Genomic DNA, 22,965 nt, shown 5'->3' with positions numbered 1-22,965 from the left:
ATTTATGAATAAAAGTTTTATAACTTAACGTACGTTTTGCAGGTTTGAAAAAATACTATACAGCTCAAGGTGTTGTACTAAGAATAAAATTTTTTGTTAAAGAGTGAGAAAGCAATTGTTAATCATTTCTGTTAGCAATGTTCTCATTTAGTCAATATTCAATACACTAGAGTAGTATTTTTACAGCATAATTAAGCCCTAAATGTAATGTTCTGCTATGGTTCTTTAATTTTCCTTTAACATGATCCTTTATTATTTCAAGGTCCTAACAGACCAAATACAAAAATATTTGGTTTTCACCAAATTATATTTTGGATTGGATTTTATTTTACACTCATGTGGATGTTTTACAAAGCCGAATTATGTGAGCATTTACTATTTACATTTATTTAAAGCTTAGTTATACATTAATGAAGGTAGGAAAAAAGGATAAATGTATAAAGACCTCATCTAAATGATAACAAGAGCTTAAAAAATTATTAGGAATGGGATCGGTGACTTTCAGTATCTATCAGTTCTCATCTTTGGGGATCTGTAATTTATTCATACTAATCTGCCAGCTAGATGTCTAGGCCATGGAAGGTGGTAGCCAGTCTCTGAAGGGAGAGCTTTGAAGACTGAAAGCAAACTCACTCTACAATGCATTTCCTCTATCTTGAAGTGTAGGCAGTGCAAGAGTTTTAGGAGCTTTTGATAAACAGAATATGTCATTGATGATTGGGCATGCACATGTCTGGAGACTCTTAATCAGGTTTGACAAAGCTTGCACCAAATTTTCATGCCATGCTGGGCAGCCACACTCGAGGATGGGACGAATGCAACCAGTGTATATTGATGTCAAATCTAAGGTGGTCACCCTGGCTCTTCTCAACCTCCTCAGAAAAGGTACAGTGGCTTGCATAAATATTACCTTCCTTAAACTTTTCTCTACATTTTTTACAACCTGGAACTGATCTTATTTAAGATTAAATATCATGAATCTACACAAATTAACCCATCATATACATAGGGGTGGAAAAATAAATATAGTTTGCAAAATTATTTACTAGACAAACTGTAAAAGTTGCTGCCTGTTAAAGCCCTAAATTAGTTTTGAATAAACCAGCTACCATCAGAAGTCACAGTTAATTTAGTGTGCAATTAAAGTGTCATGTGTTCTCAAAACACATGCTCCTGGAAGACCCCGAGTTTGTTAGAGGACATAACTAAACAGTCAACATCATTAAGACCAAGGAGCAATTGAAAGAAGTCCAGGACAAAAAACTTTGGAAAACTATAAATTAGGATTTAGTTCTGACCATAACTCAGAATGGCTAATTGTACACAAGGGTCAGAATAGTCTGTGCCCAAGTGAGACAATTATAACACAGAAACAACTGAATTAGCATAATATTTAAAGAATAAAGTCCTGCTTGTCAGGATCTTGCAATCTCCCTGGACAACTCTCTGATCTCACCTTCGGTCACTGCAAACATCCTTGAGGTAACCATGGACAATCAACTGTCTTTTTTCTCTCACATTGCTAATCTGACATGCTCATGTCAATTTCTTCTTTACGGCATCAGAAGGATTTGTCCATTTCTATCGACACAGGCCACTCAGGTGCTTGTTCAGACCCTTGTCATTTCGAGACTGAACTTCTGCAACTTGTTCCTGGCAGGTCTGCCTCTGAGTGCCATTCAACCTCTGCAACTGATCCAGAACGCTGCTGCATGACTTGTTTTCAACCTTCCTAAGTTCTCCCACACCACCCATTGCTACTCTCCGTCCAGCGGGTTCCTGAAGCTGCCCGCATCAGATTTAAAACACTGATGCTTGCCTACAAAGCTGAAGACGGACCAGCACCCACTTACCTCAAAGCACTTATCAAACCTCACACTGCACCACACTCCTTCTGATCCTCTAGCACTGCTCGACTGGTCCCACCATCTCTCAGGGTACAAGGAAGGCATGCATCAAGACTCTTCTCTGTTCTGGCACCTAGGTGGTGGAATGAACTTCCCCTAGATGTCCGAACAGCTGAGTCACTGGCAGTCTTCAAACAACGTCTATATATATATATATATATATATATATATATATATATATATATATATATATATATATATATATATATGTATATATATATATAGTATGCTTCTCTTATTACCTCCCCAACAGAGTTTTTAGTAGACTGATGGTATTCTTAGTCTGTGACCTAGTGAACCAGTATCAGGATGTATTTCTTGATAGAGATTTCCAAGCACTTCTGTAAGTCGCTCTGGATAAGGGCATCTGCCAAATTCCATAAATGTAAGTGTAATGTAAATGTAAATTAATGTAAATGTCTATTCATCAGAAAATTTGAGCCAGTGTTTGCTTTGACCACTAGGTGGCAAGATTGTAATACTTTCTGCTTATGGCTGATGACTACAGGTTGGAAGAAAATGAATAAAGCTATCATGAGCAATGATCAACATAGTGAACATTTGTTTTGTATATTTGCATTGTATATTGGTGTAGTATAGTAAAACTAGTATATTAGAATGGTATAAACCTCTATTCAATGTAAACTAAAGTTCTCGGATTAACTGATCTGATTCCCAGTACAGGATAGAAGAGGATGAGCTCCCCCTGCTGAGGTTCTCTCAGTGTTTCTTCCTCATTACCTCCTCGCAGACTGTCCTCCTCCGTTTCTTATGGGGTGTTAAAGCAGTGATGTGCTGTATATAAATAAGCTGAGATCATCTTTTTTGTAAAAAGTTTAAAATGTTAATTTTCTTCTCCTTCTTCATTATTATTATTATTATTATTATTATTATTATTATTATTTTAATAATGGACTCATCTGATGATGACAGTTCTGAAAAGAGTAGTTATGACTGGCCCTCGTCAAATCCTGTAATACGTTCAAAGTATTTAGAAGTTTTTTTTTACTCCATAGACTTGTAGACAGATTCTACATATCCTAGCTTATGTTTATTGAGCTATTATACAGTATGCAGTTACTGAATAATAAACCCTATGGGGGTGGGTATGTAATGTCAGGCAGAAATCATGAAAATAACCTGGAGAATAACCAAAATAGTACATTTGCTAAGTGTCCTTCCTTTTTCTGTCTGGAATTTTCAGAAGAACATTAGCACTAAGATCCAAAGGTACGATGATAAAATAATTTGTGTAATATCCCGCCTGTACACTTGTTGAAATGAAGGTCATGTTAATGGAGCTCATGTGTGTTTCACCTATCTGTGAAAAAAAATCTATGTGTAATCAGTTGAATATTATCTGGGGGTAGAGTACATGTTTTATGACTGATCTTTTTTTTTCTTCTTCTTCTTTTAACCAAACCAATAAAATAAGTGGATAATTATCATGCTAGTGTTGCACGAAATAATCCGGTTATAATGATGCACAACCAAAGCACATCAGACTCATCAGGCAAATGCCTGCTCTTGTCAATTTAAAGAGCATTACCCATTGACACATTTGGAGTAATGAAAGCAGGCATGCACATTAATAATGTTGCATTATGCATCTTGGGCAGAGGGTAAGATGTGACCTCGGTGCTCAGACAGAGCAGATAGTCAGTAGGGTGTTTCTGGGTAAGTAATCCTCTCTGTGCATTATTGTAGCTATTCATAATTTTCTCACAGGATGGTTTTGCATTTTAATGCTCTTTATTTCTTTATTTTTCTTGATCAACCTGGCAGCTTGGCAGACCTGTGTGCCTGCTCTCTGGACTGAGGTTTGTGAGAATCCCAGAGACCCTGTGGTGAGGTGGAGTCTGTCTACAAAATTGCATCTGATAGTATGAAGTTAGAAATCTAAAAATAATCATATAATCAGCATTTAATCAGCAGATACACTTTTATACTTATAGCCTGCTTCCCATGGTGTTTGTATTGATCTTGCAAGAGCCCTGCTCTGCTCCATTCACAGCTTGGCTGGCAGCCTGGAGTTAGTGATTATCTGAATATGGCAGTAGGAAATTCAGGTTGAAATTACTTTTCAGTGTGTTCCATATGTAATAGGCAAATCAGTCATATATACAGTTTCAAAAAGTAGTTCTCAAAGTGGGGCCAGAGGTCCATGCTGTGTATCCAGATTGTGTACAGTTTTATCATTATTATTGTAATGACTGGATGATGTAATGAAGGGGATTACTATCAACTAAAAGTAAATCAAAGTTGTTATAGATAGTCACATTAATGAAGTCTAGTAAACAGTACCAGAGCAACAGCCAGAATATCTAGATGCCATGATAGCACATACCCGCAGGCTGTCAGACTCATAAACACCTGCCACACTCTACCACTTCCACCTCCATCTTCTTCTTACACATGCTGATTTACCGAATGTATAAATGCTGCAGTGTGCACTTTGCACAAGGTATCTGACTGTACGAAGTTTGCATCAACACACTGCACATTGCCTTAGGTTGCACGATACCTAGCTTCAAGGAAATATGCCCAGGACCACTTTTACTGCATTTTCTCTTACAACCACTCTTACTGACACCATAACCCTAAAATCTTTATTCGAGAAACCATTATATGTTTTTATTCTAAATTGCAAATGAAATTGCATGTACACTAAGAATTTCAGTTATGTTCTTGAAGTTGAACTAATTGTTATAGTTATTATTTAGTTATTATAAATATATGTTAAATTGAAAGGTCACTTGTGTTAAAGAAGTTTGAATTTATGGCACTAGTGTGTTTCTTATAGAAAACTCTTCATTTCTTAATTTACTAATAACCAATTTGGGTTCTGTGGAAAATGCATAAATAAAAAGGCCCACAACAACAACAACAACAACAACAACAACAGTTTATTTATTTGTTTGTTTGTTTTAAGTTTAAAATCTCAGTGTTGTAAAAATGTATATATATAATTATATTAATTTAAATATAATTACATTATACATATATAATTAATTAAATGTAATTCTATGAGAATTATTACAAATCATGGTATATTTAACAATGTAAAAGAAGTACATTTAATCTGGGTTTTATGATTACCTGTAAAGTTAACGTTCCTGATATTCTCTGGACCACTGTTTATGGGCAATGTAGAAAAGCAGTAGATTATAATCGTAAAACTATCCTGTGCTGTAATCAGAAGAGGGTCTATGATATGTGTTCCCTTCTGAAAAGGATTCTTGACTGCAGACGTTTTGAGAAGCTTAAGAGCAGCAAAATGTCACATCTTAGCTAAGCAAAAGCAGGAGATTGCCTCAGGTTATCACATCATATCTGATTCGAGTGATGCTGTAATGGTAACAAACTAGAGTGTTGCTGTATAGCAATAACAGACTGTGTACTGACTTTGCTCTGATCCACTGAAGTAAAATCCCCCATGGTCACTCAGCTTTCAGTGTTTAACTTTGAAAGTCTGGGAGAGGAAGAATATATCTTTATTCCAGGTGATAGCTTTACTCTGAATAATCCATCAAATAGCAACAGTAGCACAATAGCTTCAACAAAAAAAAAAACAGCCTTGGCATGGAGTCTATTTGCCTGCAGCAAAGTTGTCCCTCCTCTAAGCTCGAAACTATTTTTTTCTCAAGATATCTTACTAGACCTGCATTATTTTAGTCTCTCCCTCTGTAGACTGGAGTTTCCATGGTTTATGGCATGGTTGTATACTAATAAGTCTCATGGATCAGATCATTTTAAAGAAGTTATGCATGAATTCCTCTACTACACAAAAGGGTTTGTCTCCTCTTCTCCTTCTTACCTCACTCACTACCCCGGCCACATGCTCCCTACCCTGAGGCATAAAAGCTGTTACTCCTGCCATCCTGAGCCCCTTCAAGCTGTGGCTCACTCTTCCTTGATCAACTGCTCACTGTCTTTCTTACTTCAGTATAAAGATTCCAGTGATAATTTTTAGAAATGATAACTCATCATTCCCAATTCTGCTTAGAGGAAGTTTGGCTGCTTCAACTAGGTTTTGGAGATTTGCTTACTGAGATGATATGTAAGTGAAAAAAGGCACTATAAAAATACAATTCTCTTTTAATAATATATCAACAGGGCAGTGTGGTGGCATAGCAGTGTTGCCAACTCAGAGCTCTGGAGTCCTCCAAGGTCCACAGTTCGATCCTGAGCTTGGGTCTGTGTGGAGTTACTGTCTGTCCACCTGTATTCACACTGTGTCTTTGTGGGTTTCCTCCCACCTAACAAAAACATTTATTAATATCAGGTACTATGTTTTTCCTAAAAACTTTGTGTATATTTTCATTTACTTATAGCTTTTTTTTTTAAATTAACAGCATTCCTCTGTTCAAAGTTTTCTGCAATAATTGGAATATACACTCATAACCCATAACATTAAAACCAATTGCCTAATATTGTGTAGGTCCGCCTTGTGCCACCAAAACAGCTCTGACCCATCGCGGCATGGACTCCACAAGACCTCTGAAGGTGTGCTGTGGTATCTGGCACTAAGACGTTAGCAGCAGATCCTTTAAGTCCTGTAAGTTGCAAAATGGAGCATCCATGGATTGGACTTGTTGGTCTAGCACATCTCACAGATACTCGATCAGATTGAGATCTGGGAATTTCAAGGCCAAGTCAACACCCTGAACTCTTTGTTATGTTCCTCAAACAGTTCCTGAACAGTTTTTGCAGTGTGGCAGGGTGTGTTATCGTGCTGAAAGAGGCCACTGCCATTAGGGAATATTGCCATGAAGGGGTGTACCTGGTCTGCAACAATGTTTAGGTAGGTGGTACGTGTCAAAATAACATCCACATGAATGCCAGGACCCAAGCAGAACATTGCCCAGAGCATCACACTGCATCCGCCAGCTTACCTTCTTCCCATAGTGCATCCTGGTGCCATCTCTTCCCCAGGTAAGCTACGCACATGCACCCGGCCATCCACATGATGTAAAAGAAAACGTGATTCATAAGACCATGCCACCTTCTTCCATTGCTCCAAGGTCCAGTTCAGTTGCTCACGTGCCCATTGTAGGTGCTTTTGGCGGTGAACAGGAGTCAGCATGGGCACTCTGACCGGTCTGAGGCTGCGCAGCCCCATACACAGCAAGCTATGATGCGCTGTGTGTTCTGACACCTTTCTATCGTAGCCAGCATTGACCTTTTCAGCAATCTTTTGCTACGGCTCTTCTGTGGGATCGGAGCAGACCGGCTAGCCTTCGCTCCCCACGTGCATCAATGAGCCTTGGGCGCTCATGACCCTGTCACTTGTTCACTGGTTACCCTTCCTTGGGCTACTTTTAGTAGGTACTAACCACTGCATACCAGGAACATCCCACAAGACCTGTTTTGGAGATGCCCTGACACAGTCATCTAGCCATCACAAACTGGCCCTTGACAAAGTCGCTCAGATGTTTACGCTTGCCCATTTTTCCTGCTTCCAACACATCGACTATGGGATGAAAACTGACTGTTCACTTGCTGCCTAATAAATCCCACCCCTTGACAGGTGCCACTGTAACGAGATAACTTCACCTGTCAGTGGTTTTAATGTTTAATGTTTTACATATATATATATATATATATATATATATATATATATATATATATATACATATATCTTTGCCACGTTACAGCAGTAGTAGCCTATAGCTACTAATCCATTATCATGTAGTTTATTTAATGTGCTTAGTGTACTAATTACTTCTGAACAATACTTGTAAAAGCAGGTTAATTTGGAATGGCACCTGAGTTGGCCAATAGCGTTCCACCATGGCATGCTCTGTTATCATAAGTGGGCGTGGCTTGCAAAGCTGTGCGCGTGAGCAGGAAAGGGGCGTCTATTAGAAGGCAGGCTTCAGGGTTTTGCATCTACATCACACTCAGGAGAAATGTGTGTGCGCGCGCGGGCGCGCGTGTTGGTGTGCGCGTGTGCGCGCGTGTGTTCGCGTGAGGGTGCGTGTGTACAAGTAACTGGCTTTCAGGTCTCCTTTCTACGCGTGTTGGATAGCTTGCTTGTGATTTTGGCTGGCTGTTTTCTGGAGTAACTAAACTGAATTTGTGAACAGGTATGTAAGTCTTTTAAATGCGACTCGTCCCACATAACGGCTTTGCGGTGGAACATCTGTTTGTGCTGCTTACGTTACTAGGTAGCCTAGATGCTAGCACAATATTAATTACACTTCCATTCCATTAGATTGTTGTAGTTAGTTTAGGGCGTGTTTGTTTGTTTGTTTGTTTGTTTGTTTAGTAGGCTGTAATTGTTTGTTGTTGGTGGTGTTCAGTGTTTGATGTCGGTCGCCTGTTTCACTGCACTGGCTCTCTCTCTCTCTCTCTCTCTCTCTCACACACACACACACACTCACTGCTGGAGGTGTTTCTCGGGTTACAGGGTTTGACAGCTGATTTTACAATATAAATGAGTGTTAAAGATTTTCTAGTGGAATGTGTGAAGGTTGGGATTTTCACTGACCTGCTTACAGAAATGAAATCTGCCATATCTGTAGTCTAGCAGAGAAGAAGGAGTCTCTGTTGGTATTAATTTAATAGCTGATTTATTCACATGTCCCTCTTTCACTGTGTTTGGTGTGTTTTCATTTTCCCCATTAGCACCATGTTTATCTTCCAGTATTGTGCTTAATGCTTGAAACTTTATACATTTGTCAAGCAAAGAAAATTCACCTCTCTCTCCTCCATTAGACTATTAGTTCAGCTGAAATGATTTTTCATCTACATGTCTGTATAATTTGTGCAAAATTAAAACTACTCTGCAGTAAGATATTTCAGAATGAAAGAAATGCATGTTACGTTACATAATACAATGGCAGCTGCTCAAAACCACTGATCCATATGATGAGTCTGGAAACTCCACATACAAGATCTGCACAGACTTCTATTTGTTCCATTGCTACGTAGGCTTTTTATAGGAATTGAAAGCTATTATACCATTGTCACATGACAGTTAATATGAAAATGTTTTATGATCTAATTTCCCATCCCTTTCTATTGTCAACGATCCTGGATCTTCATCGTAACGGATGGATCGACCCTGGATGTGCCGGATGCTCTACAATTGTGAGTACACATATAAATCACTGTCTGTGACAGTGTGCTGTGGTTGGGTAAAATCTGAATTGTCATGCCATACCTTCATTGCCTACAGTTTATGTGGTGGTATAAATCAGCACACAGGCATTTCACAAAGCAGCCCCATGTGGGCATCAGTGGATCCAGATAGTTTCCATTTTGGGATGCATCCTCATTCACAAAACTCACAGAGGAATTGGGTGACTAAGAGGAGCGCTCACTTCCAAATCAAACAGTATCTACATCAAACTGCTTTCCTCCAGGGCAGTCTTTAAATCTACAGCTAATGGTTGTTAATAGCTAGGATTAGTTCCCTCCACCATACAAAGCTGTATATCCCTTCAGTCAACTATGATGACTGTGACATTTAGAAAAGTGCACCAGTCAAAAGGATGGTTCAAATTTTGTTCATTTTGTGTAAGATCTGTTTGTGCACAGAAACTATTCTGGGCTTGTCTTTGGGACAGTGTCCTGTTTTGTGTTTTAACTATTTGCCTGGTTTTTAATCCGCTAAACTCCAGCGTGATGGATTAATTCTGAAGCCTTACAAATGCAGAGATTAAAAAACGCTCACAGTATGACATCTAGCCGTGTCTCCGGTGACTGTGCCGTCAGTGTTTTATTTTGCTTTACCTCATTAATATCAAATGGCCTGCTCTCCCTGTTTAAAAAGGTGTTGGGAGAGTATTCAGGGAAACCTCCAGTGTTTTTCCATTGAGGACCTTTCCATTTCATCCCAAGCTCTGGAAGCATGAGCTCTGCAAAAAGCCGAATGATTGCTATTGATCAACTGTTATAAATCACACTCCCCTCATTTACCAGCAAGCCTTTAAGAGCTCAGTTACAAGAGTGACTCGTTACACATTGCTGTTATTTTACTCGATTGCATAAATTACTGAAAAATGTTGAATTTCTGTGGAGTGCTATGAATGCAGGAATGCTGATATGAGGGAGTAAATATTTCATGACTTATATACTGCACCTTGCAGTCTCTTGATGCTGGTGCCTGAGAGCTCAATGTGTTAATGGAGATTTGTCTGTGTGCATGTTTCAGCTGAACAGAAACAACTTTTTATTTTTTTTTAAATTTTTTTTATGTATTTATGTATATCTTTATATATTGTGTAAACTTATCCACCTTTTTCCCGGGAAACCAATAAGCGCTGCCATGATGGATTCTAATATCCGCTGTACTGTTTTCCTCTTCCAGTCTCTATAGGAATCCTTATTAAAACTGGCTAAAGAGAGCGGCTGAAGTAATTAAACAGAACCGTTTATTGAGTTATTGAGAATAAAAGTGAGCTCAGGGTCAAGCTGTGTTGACATTGGTTGCCACAACAACAGCAATGACCTGAAGAAATTACTGGAAAATGCTTGTTTTAAGCAACTGTCTCTATCACGCCGCTTTCTCTCAACATTACCCAAGCTGCATGTTTAGCCTGGCTAACTTTCTGACTGGGCTCTACGTCTACTTTCAAAAAAATAAAGTCGCCATGTTTCCTGTACAAAACCTGGCCTATTGTGTTGCTGTGCAGGTAATTATATGCTTCTGTGCTTTTGTCATTTTGGAGTTCTTAGCCATCAGTGTCTTCAGAGAAAACGAAGTAGTTAATAATATCAGTGTAGCTAACCTCAGGCCATAGCTTCATGTCATCTACCCAGTCATTAAACTTTGACGGGTGAGGCACTGTCAGAAGACGGTCATTGCGACACTGTAAAGTGTCAGCACTATGGAGCCAGATGTTTTTTTTTTTTTTATAGCCATTTTCACTTTAATGTCACATTATCAGCCGGAAACATACGCTAATTTGACTATAAAGACCAGAGTCTGGAAATGTAAAGCCGGTATGAGCCAGGCGGGACTTCTGCATTCAAGAAAAAGATGGATATTGACTTTTTAATATAAGTATATATTGTGTTTTCTCACGCATATTACAATCCAGACAATCCAAACAGCTGTATATTATAGTTTCACTTCAGAATAATATAGTGAATATCCTTGAAGATGCTTATTTATTTCAGGAAGTTTTCCAACACTAGAAAGTCTTCAGAGCAGACTTTGCATTTTGCAGTTTCTCAGTAACAAGCTGCATTTTTTTGGCTTATTCAGTAAAGAGAAAAAAGGAGAGGCTGATGGGGGAACTACTCTTTATAGCTGCTGTAACGCAAGTGATAACAGGAAATAACTTGTTTCATAGATGTTCCACAACATTAAATGTAACTGTAAACGGATAAAAGTATTATTCTTTCCTCTTTGGGGTTGAATTGTTTACATTAAATACAAGTGTAATTGATCTCAGTTTCACAGTTTTTTTTTATTTATTTTTTTTTATTTTTAACAATTCTGTTTGTGGCTGTTAGCAAACCTAAAGATTGTGATCTGTTATTAATTGTGATATTATGTAAACATTGCCAAGTATCATGAGCTAATATTGTTCCACGCCCACCCTTATATAATGTATGGATGCCTGATGTCTTGCTATAACTGCCTAATCTACAATATTATATATAATCTTAGAATATACATATACTGTATATACAGATTGGTTAAGATTCAGCGTCTTGTTTCAGACAAAGTTAAATCTTAATTTTCTAGTTATAATAACAACTCTTCCACATCTCTTACATACACACGTGCGCACACACGTGCACACACACACACAAATACACTATAGCTCTTTATTTGTCTCAGATGCCTCAGATTTTTTTTAATTTATGGACAAGCGGAAGCTCGTCTTAGATCAATACTTTTGTATTGACAAGCATGACCATACAACCTCCATCTCAGTCTGATTTTCTGTACAATAGGCTGCTCAGTCCAAAAGATCAACTTATTTACTGTAATGTTGCAGTCACAGTGTGTTCAGAGCAGTTCTTATTTGTCCTTCATCATTTCATCTGAAGCTTGGAACTGAATCGGATATCATGTAGTGGTTATAATTACACAGTAGCCATCAGGGGTTTATATGGCTTCCAGCTGTACACAGCGACTGTGATCAATGCAGAGTGACTCCATGGGGACAGCACTGACTTTTCAAGTACTAATATTCATCATTTACTATTGAGCAGATTTAAGTGCCCCTGTTTTTCTAAAGCACACTCTTAGCTGCTGAGCATGCTGTGACTGGATGTCATTACTGAATATACAAGTACTGTTTCCAACCTACGAGGCTTTTGTTTGCCATGTATTTATATGCTGTGCATTTAATGGGGGATTTGAAATGTTTTGTGCAAGTATTCATAAAGAACCAAATTTTCTTTCTGGAACAGTCATCAAAAACAAACAGTCATCAACAAATCCTACATCGGCAGACTTAATTAGTGACCACTAAGTACTGGATAAAGAGCAGTTTTCTAATTTTATATGAGGAATTTGATAGAAAGCACAGTGTCACTGTGTGACTCAAGTTTGAGAGCTAGCCAGTATTCACAAGCTTTAAAAGTCTGTGAAATGAAAACTATAACACTAAGCATTACATTAAAGCTATAACAGAAATTTCGAATGCCATACTTTTTATATCATTGAAGCGACTGCATTTGTCAATTGAAATCTGACTCAAGTGCCAGATGCCTCAGTAGAGATTTGTCTCTTAGATACTCAGACTCGATTAGAGGCTTGAAAATAATGAACAGTTGGAGGACTCATGTTCCCTTATGTCTCTGTCAGTGATGAGTTACAAGCATCCTCAATAAAGGCTGTGTACTTCAGTCATGACACTGCATAGTGAATGCAAGTGAACATTACAGGTTGCTGTTTACAGAAAAATGTAGACCCTCATCAGGAGATTACATCTCTTGCACACACAGAATAAAAAATTCTCTCTTATTATTTGTTAGTTTTTGAGTTACCAGGTCCTAATCTAACTAATTCAAGGCTGAGTAGGCTGCATACACTGTAGACACTGGAATGTACGGTTGATTGTTTCATTTGTCCAGAAGGGATAATAGCAGAAATAGTGCTTGTTCCATCTATTTACAGTGTAAAATGATACTTCAAGTTCTGCAAGTGAAGCTGTCATTACATTTTCTTAGTGCTCTTAGTACATCTTGCAAGAGGCTATTTGCTCTGCTGTGGGTTATTACAGTGTATGATAATTTGATTGCTTCTTTCCAAAAAAATGGTCACTCCATGTTGGTACTTGAATCTTTGTTGGGTATGGAAACAATATCAGAGAAATATGTTGCAATTAACCAAGTAAATAGCATTTTTGTAATCCATGTCCTGTAGAACATTTCAAGTTCTTTAATCCATAATAATAACAATATCTGAATTTATTGAAGAAACTGTTGAAATAATTCAGAAGCCTTTTTGTCCACAGTGCCTGTGGCCAACATCTCTTTAGTCGTAGTGATGCTACTATAGTCTACATTTGTGATTTTTAGATGTGTGTCTGCTGAGGTATTTAAACAAAATCACAAGTAGCCACCTCCTGTAACTTGCAATTACACCAGTATTTTATATTTGTGTGTGCCATTGTGTGTAGAGCAGATCAAGTTCTCGAATCTACAGGGTGTCCAAAAAGGAACTCATCAGCTTGTTAAGGAGCACCTTTGCTTTTAATCAGGAAGCCATTGTTTTCTCATGGAGAGAGCGAAACATGGAACATGGAACATGGCAAGAGACAACTCACTTTATACAGGCACTGAGGATTCTCAGTGGTATAATCTCAGTTAATCTAAGACATTTTTTTTTTTTGCCATCTTGACCTTTTTTTGGACATTTCTTTTATGAATCTAATATTTTAGAACAACGTACTATTCTGAAATTCACTGGAAATGTGGCAAATCCCTTATTGTTACCAAAGATTTTTTTCTGTTCACATCTGGTAATCTGGCAGACTCATGTATTAGGTGTAGAAAATCCTATATCTACTTAAATTCTAAAGGGCAGGATTTCATTCCAGAAACTTGCGCATATTTTACACTCACCATTCACTGTTATAGGAATACCTGCACACCTACACATTCATGCAATTATCCAATCAGCCGATCATGCATTATCAGTGGAGTGCATAAAATCATGCAGCTCAATTAATGGTCACACATCAGAATGGGGAAAAATCTGAGCTCAGAGACTTTGAGCTTGACATGTTTGCTGGTGCCAGATGGGTTGGTTTGAGTAGTTCAAAAACTGCTGATCGGTCACAATAGATTCCACTCCTGTCAGCCAAGGACAGTAATCTGAGGCTACAGTAGGCACTGACTTGCCAAAACTGGACAGTTAAAGATTTCCTGGTCTTTTTTTTTTTTTGTTTGTTTGTTTGTTTGTTTACAAACCTGTGCCCATTATAGCCTCAGATTCCTGTCCTTGGCTGACAGGAGTGGAATCTTCTGCTGTGTAGGTTATCTGCCTCTAGGTTTGGCATGTCGTGCATTCTGAGATGTTTTTCTGCTCATCACAGTTGTAAAAAGTAGTTATTTGAGTAGCCTTCCTGTCGGCTCAAACCAGTCTGGCCATTCTCTCCTGACCTTTCTCATCAACCAGTTGTTTCTGCTTTAAGAGCTGCTGCTCACTGGACTTTTTTTTTTTTTTTTTTTTTTGCACCATTTTATGTCAACTCTAGAGATTGTTGCGTGTGAAAATCCCAGGAGATCAGCGGTTTCTGAAATACTCAGACCGGCGTATCTGGGACAAACAATCATGCCACACTCAAAGTCACTGAGATCATATTTTTCTCCATTCTGATGATTAATTGTGAACATTAACTGAAGTTCTTGGCCTGTGTCTGCATGATTTTATGCTTCGAGCTGCTGCCACATGCTTGGCTGATTGGAAAACTGCACGAATGAGCAGGTGCTCCTATTAAAGTGGTCACTGAGTGTATGTATTATGTTTAATCCCTGTCTTTTGATCTCAGGGTTTTAATGTTCTCTATAGCACGGTAGTTTAGCATTCTACATCATATTCAACTTATCACCTCATTACCGAGGTGTTCATGAATTTGTTGTGTCAGAAGATGGAAAACACAAATCTCTTTGTTGTAACTCTCCAGGACCTAAGTTTGATACTCCTGCTTTTTAGGCCATATTTTTCCAATATTAATGAAACCTGTATGTTCTCTTGTTAGATCTACTTATTGTCTTCTTGACATCCAATACAAACACACATGCACAATGCACTACATCATAATATATTTATTCAAATAATTAAATGGGGAGTCATTTATATAAATATTAATTTGTTGTGATTGTATTCAGCAATAAATGTATTCACAATGTAAACATGACTAAACATGATTGCTCTCTCCGTGACATCACATCCATGAAGTCATGTGATTTTGATCACATGGTGTCACCACTAAGAGTGTGCATTAGCAGTGTTGAGTTACTCTTATTAGGTACAAACATTAAAACAAAAAGTCTTAGCTGTGTCATGTTACATGTTTTCAGCAGTAACAGGCTACAACAGAGACAGGCTATGACATAGCAATGCCTCCAGTCTTTAGGAAGCAAAGAACACTTACAGGGCCTTCCAGAATTATTGGCACCCTTCCAAAAATAATTGTTTAAAATAAACATTGCACACAATAATTCAGATTTCACTCTGAAACAATAGGAGAAACTATTCAATTTTTTTCTAGCAAAAACCCATTCATATTAGAGCTACTTTTAAAAAAAAATTTTCTCCTCAAATTGTATGTACCAAAATTATTGATACTTCTAAGGGACATTTAAATAAATGTGATCTGATTGTTATTCTTTATTCATTCATTTCATTCAAAAGTTCCATGCAGAACCTAGAACTGTCTGTGTCTCCAGTGTCTGTAGGTGGAGACATTGAGATAAATATATATATATATATGTGTGTGTGTATATCTATCTATCTATCTATCTATCTATATATATATATATATATATATATATATATATATATATATAAACATAAATTCTCATGCACCTCAAAAGTAATTTGAATCAAAAATTAACTATTGACTGTGCCAAAAGAGTTGAAAAGTTTTGAATGAGGGAAAAGAAGGGTTCAATTCTGGCTTTACTGGCAGGTGGATACAGTGAGTGTCAGGTTGCTTCCATCCTAAAAATCTCAAAGACAGCAATTCATAAGAACAAGGTCAAGCAGCAGACATTAATTTTCACTACTTTTTCTGCTGTGTAATTAGGAGCTAATTGTTCGAGTGAACAGAGGGTGGGCTGGTGTTTAGAAATTACATGGTGCGTTTACAGCTTGATTTACATTGATAAAGAAGAAATGCATTTGTGCTTATGCATCTGTCACTTACAGCTCAGTGAGTACAGAAATAAACATCTGTTTTCCTGACTTTTACCCATGGGTTGCTTTCACTCATTCCTACCAAGGTACATCGATCTGTCTGCAGTCAGTGATCCCAGTGGGTAGAAGCACGGTGTCATCAGTAACATTGCAGGAAGAACCATATTCCCAAAATAACACCTCAATTTTGTTTCTCTCTTTCTCACTCACACACACAGACACCTCACTCAGTCATTCCTCTCTATGGTATTCTGTATTCATTTATTATCTGGTCTTAAGTGCTTTGTGTGTGTGCGTTTGAGTATTGTCTGTGAATTAATGTGTCTGTGTCTGTGGATGCTATTCTGGAGTGTAAAAAAATGAATTACTAACACTAACATCAGGCCACATCCCTAATTTAGTGAAATTGCCTTTGTTCTATTGGAAGGCAGAGGTTTGCGTGGGAAATATGTCAAAGCAAGGGTGTTAATGTGGGATAAGATCTATTATAGGCCCCCTTACTTTATTATAATGACGACATAGTAAATTATATTTTGGGGATGGCATAAGGGCACGTTGTGAAGCATCAGTTCTGTTAAACCATTATACTCACTTAACTTGCATATTGAGCCTGTAGACTATATTTGCATGTCTGACCATAAGCATGTCTGGCATGTCAAGATACTCACTTTGTGCTGTTTTTTGTTTGTTTTATGTACAGCTGCTTGAATGACAGTTATCATTTTAGAGGATTTTACACAATATAGAATTTATAAAAAATGAAAACTTTTCTTAAAATTATCGTTTAATTGATAATATTGACAAATTCCATATTGAATATTTTATTTGTAATGCATTATTTCATCAACTATTCAAGCTATTGCTGTGAGAGGGTAATATACAACGTGCGAACGTTTAATGACCCCTGTTTGTTATCTAAAAATACCAGCTGCACTCATTTGGCAAATTCATGTAATGTGCATTCATACAGCCACAGCTGTGAAACTTTCCTTATTTATTTTATTTATTTATTTTTTAGTAATTAGTGCATGTTGTGTAGTGCTGCCCTATATATTACATTATATCTACATATTAAGCTTTTACCATAATATATTGGAAATGAGATGAAAAGTAAAAATATAATATATAACGTGACAATAAAATACAATAGTTTAATGACGTTTGCTGCCTCATGGCCAGTCTTCCCGGGAAATGCCATGACCAAGTGGTTACTGAAGTCGAATGAATGATGTTTGGTAACAAACCGCAGCAGCAAAACAGAAGGGTGACAAAAAAAAGCTTATGAGAAGCTCTCAAATAGGGAGCTGGAGAAATATTTTTCACCTCGTAAAGATGAGTAAATAGGACTTTTTAATAAATATAAAATAAAAAGTAATGAGATACTGCTCTAACAGCCACTTGTTGCAGTTAATTTTACAGTATGACACCACTGGTCATTTTCAATAATATGTATAATTGGTCTAAATGTTTTGTTCTATAAAATGTTCCCTCAGCGTTTTAAAAGTGCTGATAAATCATATCATTCTTTTGTAATATTTATAGCACATGATTGTATATCCCAGCTCTAAATGCCAGTTGCTTACAGGTCTTACGTGAGGCAACACTTACTACTGGTTCGATTGTAAAACTTGAGTGGGGCTTTCTGCTGACGTACAAGCAACCCACAGCACTATATTCACTTCTGCAGTACAAATTTCCATTAACCAGGCATATCTGCTTTCTGAGTTTCTGATGCAGACCCTACACCATCCCTGACACATTGAAGCCAGACTGTTTGTGTGTTAACTGCAGTGAAAGACAGATGCAAACCTTTATGGACAATCTGGCAACCCAAGGCCTAAAGATTCTTTTTCTCTCAAGCTTATGTACACACACATTGCAGAGCTAAGGTGGGCATTTAGAGCTCTTTTTCTCAGGAAACTAGAGCTGCTTAAATTAGAGCAGCTCCCAAGCCTACAAAGTGACATCATTACTGAAAAATCAATTAGCATGGTCATTGTCATAACCAGTGGTAGTAAAAATGAAGAGAAATTACATTTTATCCAAGCTATCTGCGAATACAGCCATACTGAATTTCAGTTCTCTCCAGGCTAGAAACAGTGACTTATCATAAAACTGTATCGCCTACACAAAACCTTCCCTAAACACCTTGGTCCAGTGCTCTCTAGGGAAATCACCTGACTGGGTGACGTACAGAATAATGTTTCTGGAACCTTGAAAGCACCTTTTTCACAAAAGAATATTGATGGTCTCCTATCTGCTTTGTATGCGTTCCAGTAAAGAGCCTCTGAGGTAATTTAGCATTCATGAAAGTTAATGGAACATTTACAGTAGCATGAATAAAACATGACAGATCCCAGAGTCAATTGTGGTTGCCAGGCTCAAGGTTTGCCTGTGGATTATTTGTTCATTCCTTTAATGACATGTATGGGTTTTAAATGGTTTTGATATTACTCCTCCTTCAGTCTTTGGCCAACATGGTGTCTTCATTATGCGTAGTGTTTGACAAGTACTTTGACCAATATATATATGGCTGATATTTTCATTTTTTGAGCATTAACTCCAGCCAATGCAGACACTGGCATTGCCAATTACATGACCCTCTAGTAAGAATGGGTTTTTAAAATGTAGGAATAATTTGCCTAATGATAGTGTGACCCCAATACTTACTCTCCATGCTTCATTTACCCCATTTGCTTCATTTACCTTCATTTACTTCATTTACGGTAACATTTTATGTGAGTGTAATAAGTGTAATAAGATAGTAAAGCAGTTTAATCTCTGTGTACACACACGAAATGAGACAAGAACATGGACTGGAGTTCATTTTGTGCCAAAAGTTTTTAAAGTTTTTACCTTATCACATACTACTTGGGTGTGAGGGTCTTAAAAAGGCATACACCCTAAATGTGTGTTTGCCAGCTGGAATTTGGAGTGACATGTCATCTGACCCCTGCCTACACCCACTCAGTGAACTGTGACATTTCATCCAACATGGCATAGTACTCAGCAGCAGATACTTCTATCATTGCTATATAGACACTGTTAACAGAAATGATTAACTTATGTATTTCCACAAATTTACACATTTACTATTAGATGCAAAACTAACAGGATTTTTAGCAGAAAATTTCAATAGTGATATGTTCATACTCAATGTCCATTCTTACAGCAATACCTACATAAAAAATAAAGGAGATTTAATTTTTTTAATTGTCTAGAATGGGTCTGGTAGCCTGATCATACACTTTAAAGGGCTCATTACACACTATTCATGCTTAAACACAGACTGTTTTCTTATTGAAAAGATGAGCTACAATAGTGTTTAAATGTTTTATGTTTCCTTTTTAGAGCAGATATAAAAAGTCTACACACCCCTGTTGCAGGGTTTTGCAGGGTTTTGTGAGGTAAAAGAAAAATGAAACCAAAATCAATAATGTCAGATCTTTTTTCCACTTTTAGTGTGATATAGCACCCAACAAAATTCAAGTGCAAAACTAATTTTAGTTTTTAGGGGAAAAAGTAACTATTACCAACTTAGCACATATTGATTGGGCCATTTTATTCCATTCTTCCTTGTAAAAGACAGGATTTCCTGTGCACAAGTCATTCCGCAGGTTTTCAGTAGTATTTAGGTCTGGGCTCTGACTGGGCCGTTCCAAAGCGTTGATCTTCTGAAGCCACTCCTTCGTTAAGTTGGATTTGTGCTTTGGGTCGTTGCCATGCTAGAAGGTGAGATTTTTCTTCATTTCCTTAGCACTGGTCCTATTTGTTAATTATTTTTACAATATACAATATTTGTTACAATATACTTATATAATATTATAACATAATATTGTACCCTAAAGCATCTGTACTGTAATTGCATGTAATTGTAATTACATGTACTGTAATTGGTAGCTTAGTTGGACTTAAATGTTGTGCCTTACTGATGGTGACTTTGTTTTTAAAAGTAATTTGTTATTCATATTAAGGACATCTCAGAGATTCTGACATTTATTAAGAACTGTGCTGAAATATATTTAGTTATAATTATAATCGTCCTGTTGTAAGACATTATTCAATGATTCTCTCACAGATGAGTGAACTTCATTTTGGCTTTTGTACAGTTAAAAAAAATACAAACCTTTAACATTATGATGTGACTCTTATACTCTGCTAGAGAAAGAGCTATTTTCAATGCAGGATAGGACTGGATACCTGTAGCTCTGACTGTCCTCACCAACTGTGGTGGATATCCACATATGGTGTACATGTGGTCTGACATGTAGTTATCAAGATGACTAAAGGGGGAAATGGCTTCCATTATGGTATTTATTACAAATACAGCGCCATATGTCACTACATATACCACTGGCTGTTAGTAAGGGTGACACAGAACAGAGAATATTAAACCACCAAAATTATAGTACGTTCCTCTAGGCCTGGTTTTTCATACCAGAAATTGTATGAGGAAGTCTTTATCTAAACTGTTCTGCCTTTTTTTTCTTTTGGTGGCAAAAAATTCCGGTGCGTTCCTAATTTGGATTCTTCTCTTTATGATACGCTATATGACAAAAAAGTTTGTGAATGCCTGACCATCACACCCATATTTGGGCATTCCCCAAACTGGTGCACAAAGCAAGGTCTGCCAAGGTTTGAGTAGAAGAACTCGAGTGGCCTGCACAGCGCCCTGACCTCAACCCCACTAAGCACTTTGGGATGAACTGGAATGCCGACTGCACCCCAGGCCTCCTCACCCAACACCAGTGCCTGACCTTACTAATGCTGTTGTAGCTGAATGAACACAAATCCCCACAACCACGCTCCAAAATCTAGTGGAAAGTCTTCACAGAAGAGATGGAGGTTATTATAACAGCAAAACTAGAATAGAATGTTCAACAAGCACATATGTTAGGTGTTCACATACTCTTGGCTATTTAGTGTAAATGATAAAATGGCAAACACAAATGATCTCAGGTAATGCAGTGTAGTATTCCAGGTCAAAAATGACCAGAAAGGTTTTGAGAAAAGATGAATCCTTTATAGGTGTTGTGAATCAAACATATACATAAATTTGTAATTAATAATAGCTGTTATGAATGAGTTCACAGACCGTTCATTTGAGCTTTGTAACAGGTAGTAAGCTCTACAAAGACATTTCAGACACTTGCACTCTGCATTCTTCATGTTTTGTGCTGCAAGCTGCTCTGTTTTCACAGTTTGCTGAAGAGCACTTAGAACTAGGTTTCTGCATAATGACTTGATTGACCTACCTAGCACATCAAAATCAGCCAAGCAGCAAATTAATTTAGGCACTCCAGCCTCTTTTTACTCTATTAGATAATTGTGTTGCCCGTGTTAATGAGTGTGGAGCAAACAATAAAAGTCTGTCAAAATGAAGCTTGAGTAACTGACAGAGGTCCAGGGCTGTATTCGTAAAGCATCTTATCTTACCACTAAGAGTTCTCCTAGGTGCCTCTGAAAATATGAGTTTCTTCCTAAAGCTTACTGAGAGGAACGTTACTAAATAATTCATAAGTTATTCCAGGAACAGTAGGTTCAAGGCAAGTATACACCTAGGATGGGATGTCCGTCCATTACAGGTCACCATGCCCACACACCATCCACTTCCATTATGGTATTTATTGCAAATACAGCACCATATGTCACTACATATGCTACTGGCTGTTAGTAGGGGTGAAATAGTACAGAGAATATTAAACTGCCAGAGCTGTGGTTTGAGGCATACAAAACAAAATCTAAGCTCCATTTTTCATGCTAGAAATTGTATAAAGAAGTCTTAATCTGAACTTTTTTCTACATTCAAACATTCATTCATCTAGAGACAGTTTAGTGTAGCCAATCCACCTACTGGCATGTATTTGGGAGGTGGGAGGAAACCTGCATGGAAATTTGCATAAAATTGGCTATTTTTTATTAGCATATCATCGGTGTCATCATTCTTAATGTAGGTATGTTTAATTAGAGTATTGATTTGCACAGTCCTTATGTAGCAGACTACGCAGTACTTAAGCTTCAATGTCTTTGAATATATGAAACACATGGACACATGAAATTAGGAACTACTTGCAATTCTAGGATAGCCTTATGATTCTTTGTGAATACGGCTCTGATTGACATCTGTTCACCTCTTGGCCTGATTGTTTATTTCCTCAGCCTTTCTTGCAGTGGATGTCTTCTGCCTTCAATAAGGCTCCTAGTCAATGTCCTTCAGTAGTGTGGTTAGAGACAATATTAAAGAGATGCAGACTCATCAGCATGCGCAGCAAAGAGTATGCCAAGATGACAGGCGACTCAGGTTAGAGAGAATGGGAGAAATTAGGGAAGAGAGAAAAGGTAAGAAAGAGTATGTGAACAAGGGAGACAGGAAAAAAGAGAGAGTGAGGTAAGGAACTCGAGACGTGAGGATCTCGAGGGTTATTGAAAGAGAAACTGAGGAGAAAAATGTGACATTCTGAGAGCAACAGAGCAGGGGAGAGAGATCAGAAAGATAAGATGAGAGATATCAGGACAGAGAGCGCATGCGGAATAGTGCAGGATTAAGAATGTGAGTGGAACAGAGAGTTGTCTGGGCGCAGTGTACAGCTGAAGATTGCAACACTTGTAATTACTGAGCAGCAGAGCGTTATTACTGCAGCTGAGTCTAAGCCATAGTTTATGGGACTGTAGAATGACAGTCTCTGTTCAGGCGGCAAATAATATTTTCAGTTACTTTTAAAG

General features: G+C 37.6%; 1 protein-coding gene across 1 annotated transcript in view; it reads left to right on the top strand.

Annotated features, from left to right (window-relative positions):
* The first annotated feature begins 7,806 nt into the window (after window positions 1-7,806).
* Window positions 7,807-22,965, top strand: part of epb41l3a (erythrocyte membrane protein band 4.1-like 3a) — a 75,693-nt gene continuing 60,534 nt past the window's right edge. The window contains exon 1 of the mRNA XM_053232522.1: window positions 7,807-7,996. The gene's annotated coding sequence lies outside the window, so the exon portion shown is untranslated. The remainder of the gene's footprint in view (window positions 7,997-22,965) is intronic.

This window comes from Pangasianodon hypophthalmus, chromosome 1 (genome assembly GCF_027358585.1).
Source record: "Pangasianodon hypophthalmus isolate fPanHyp1 chromosome 1, fPanHyp1.pri, whole genome shotgun sequence".
In the NCBI taxonomy this organism is placed as follows: Eukaryota; Metazoa; Chordata; class Actinopteri; order Siluriformes; family Pangasiidae; genus Pangasianodon; species Pangasianodon hypophthalmus.
This window is presented reverse-complemented; position numbering and strand designations above follow the sequence as displayed.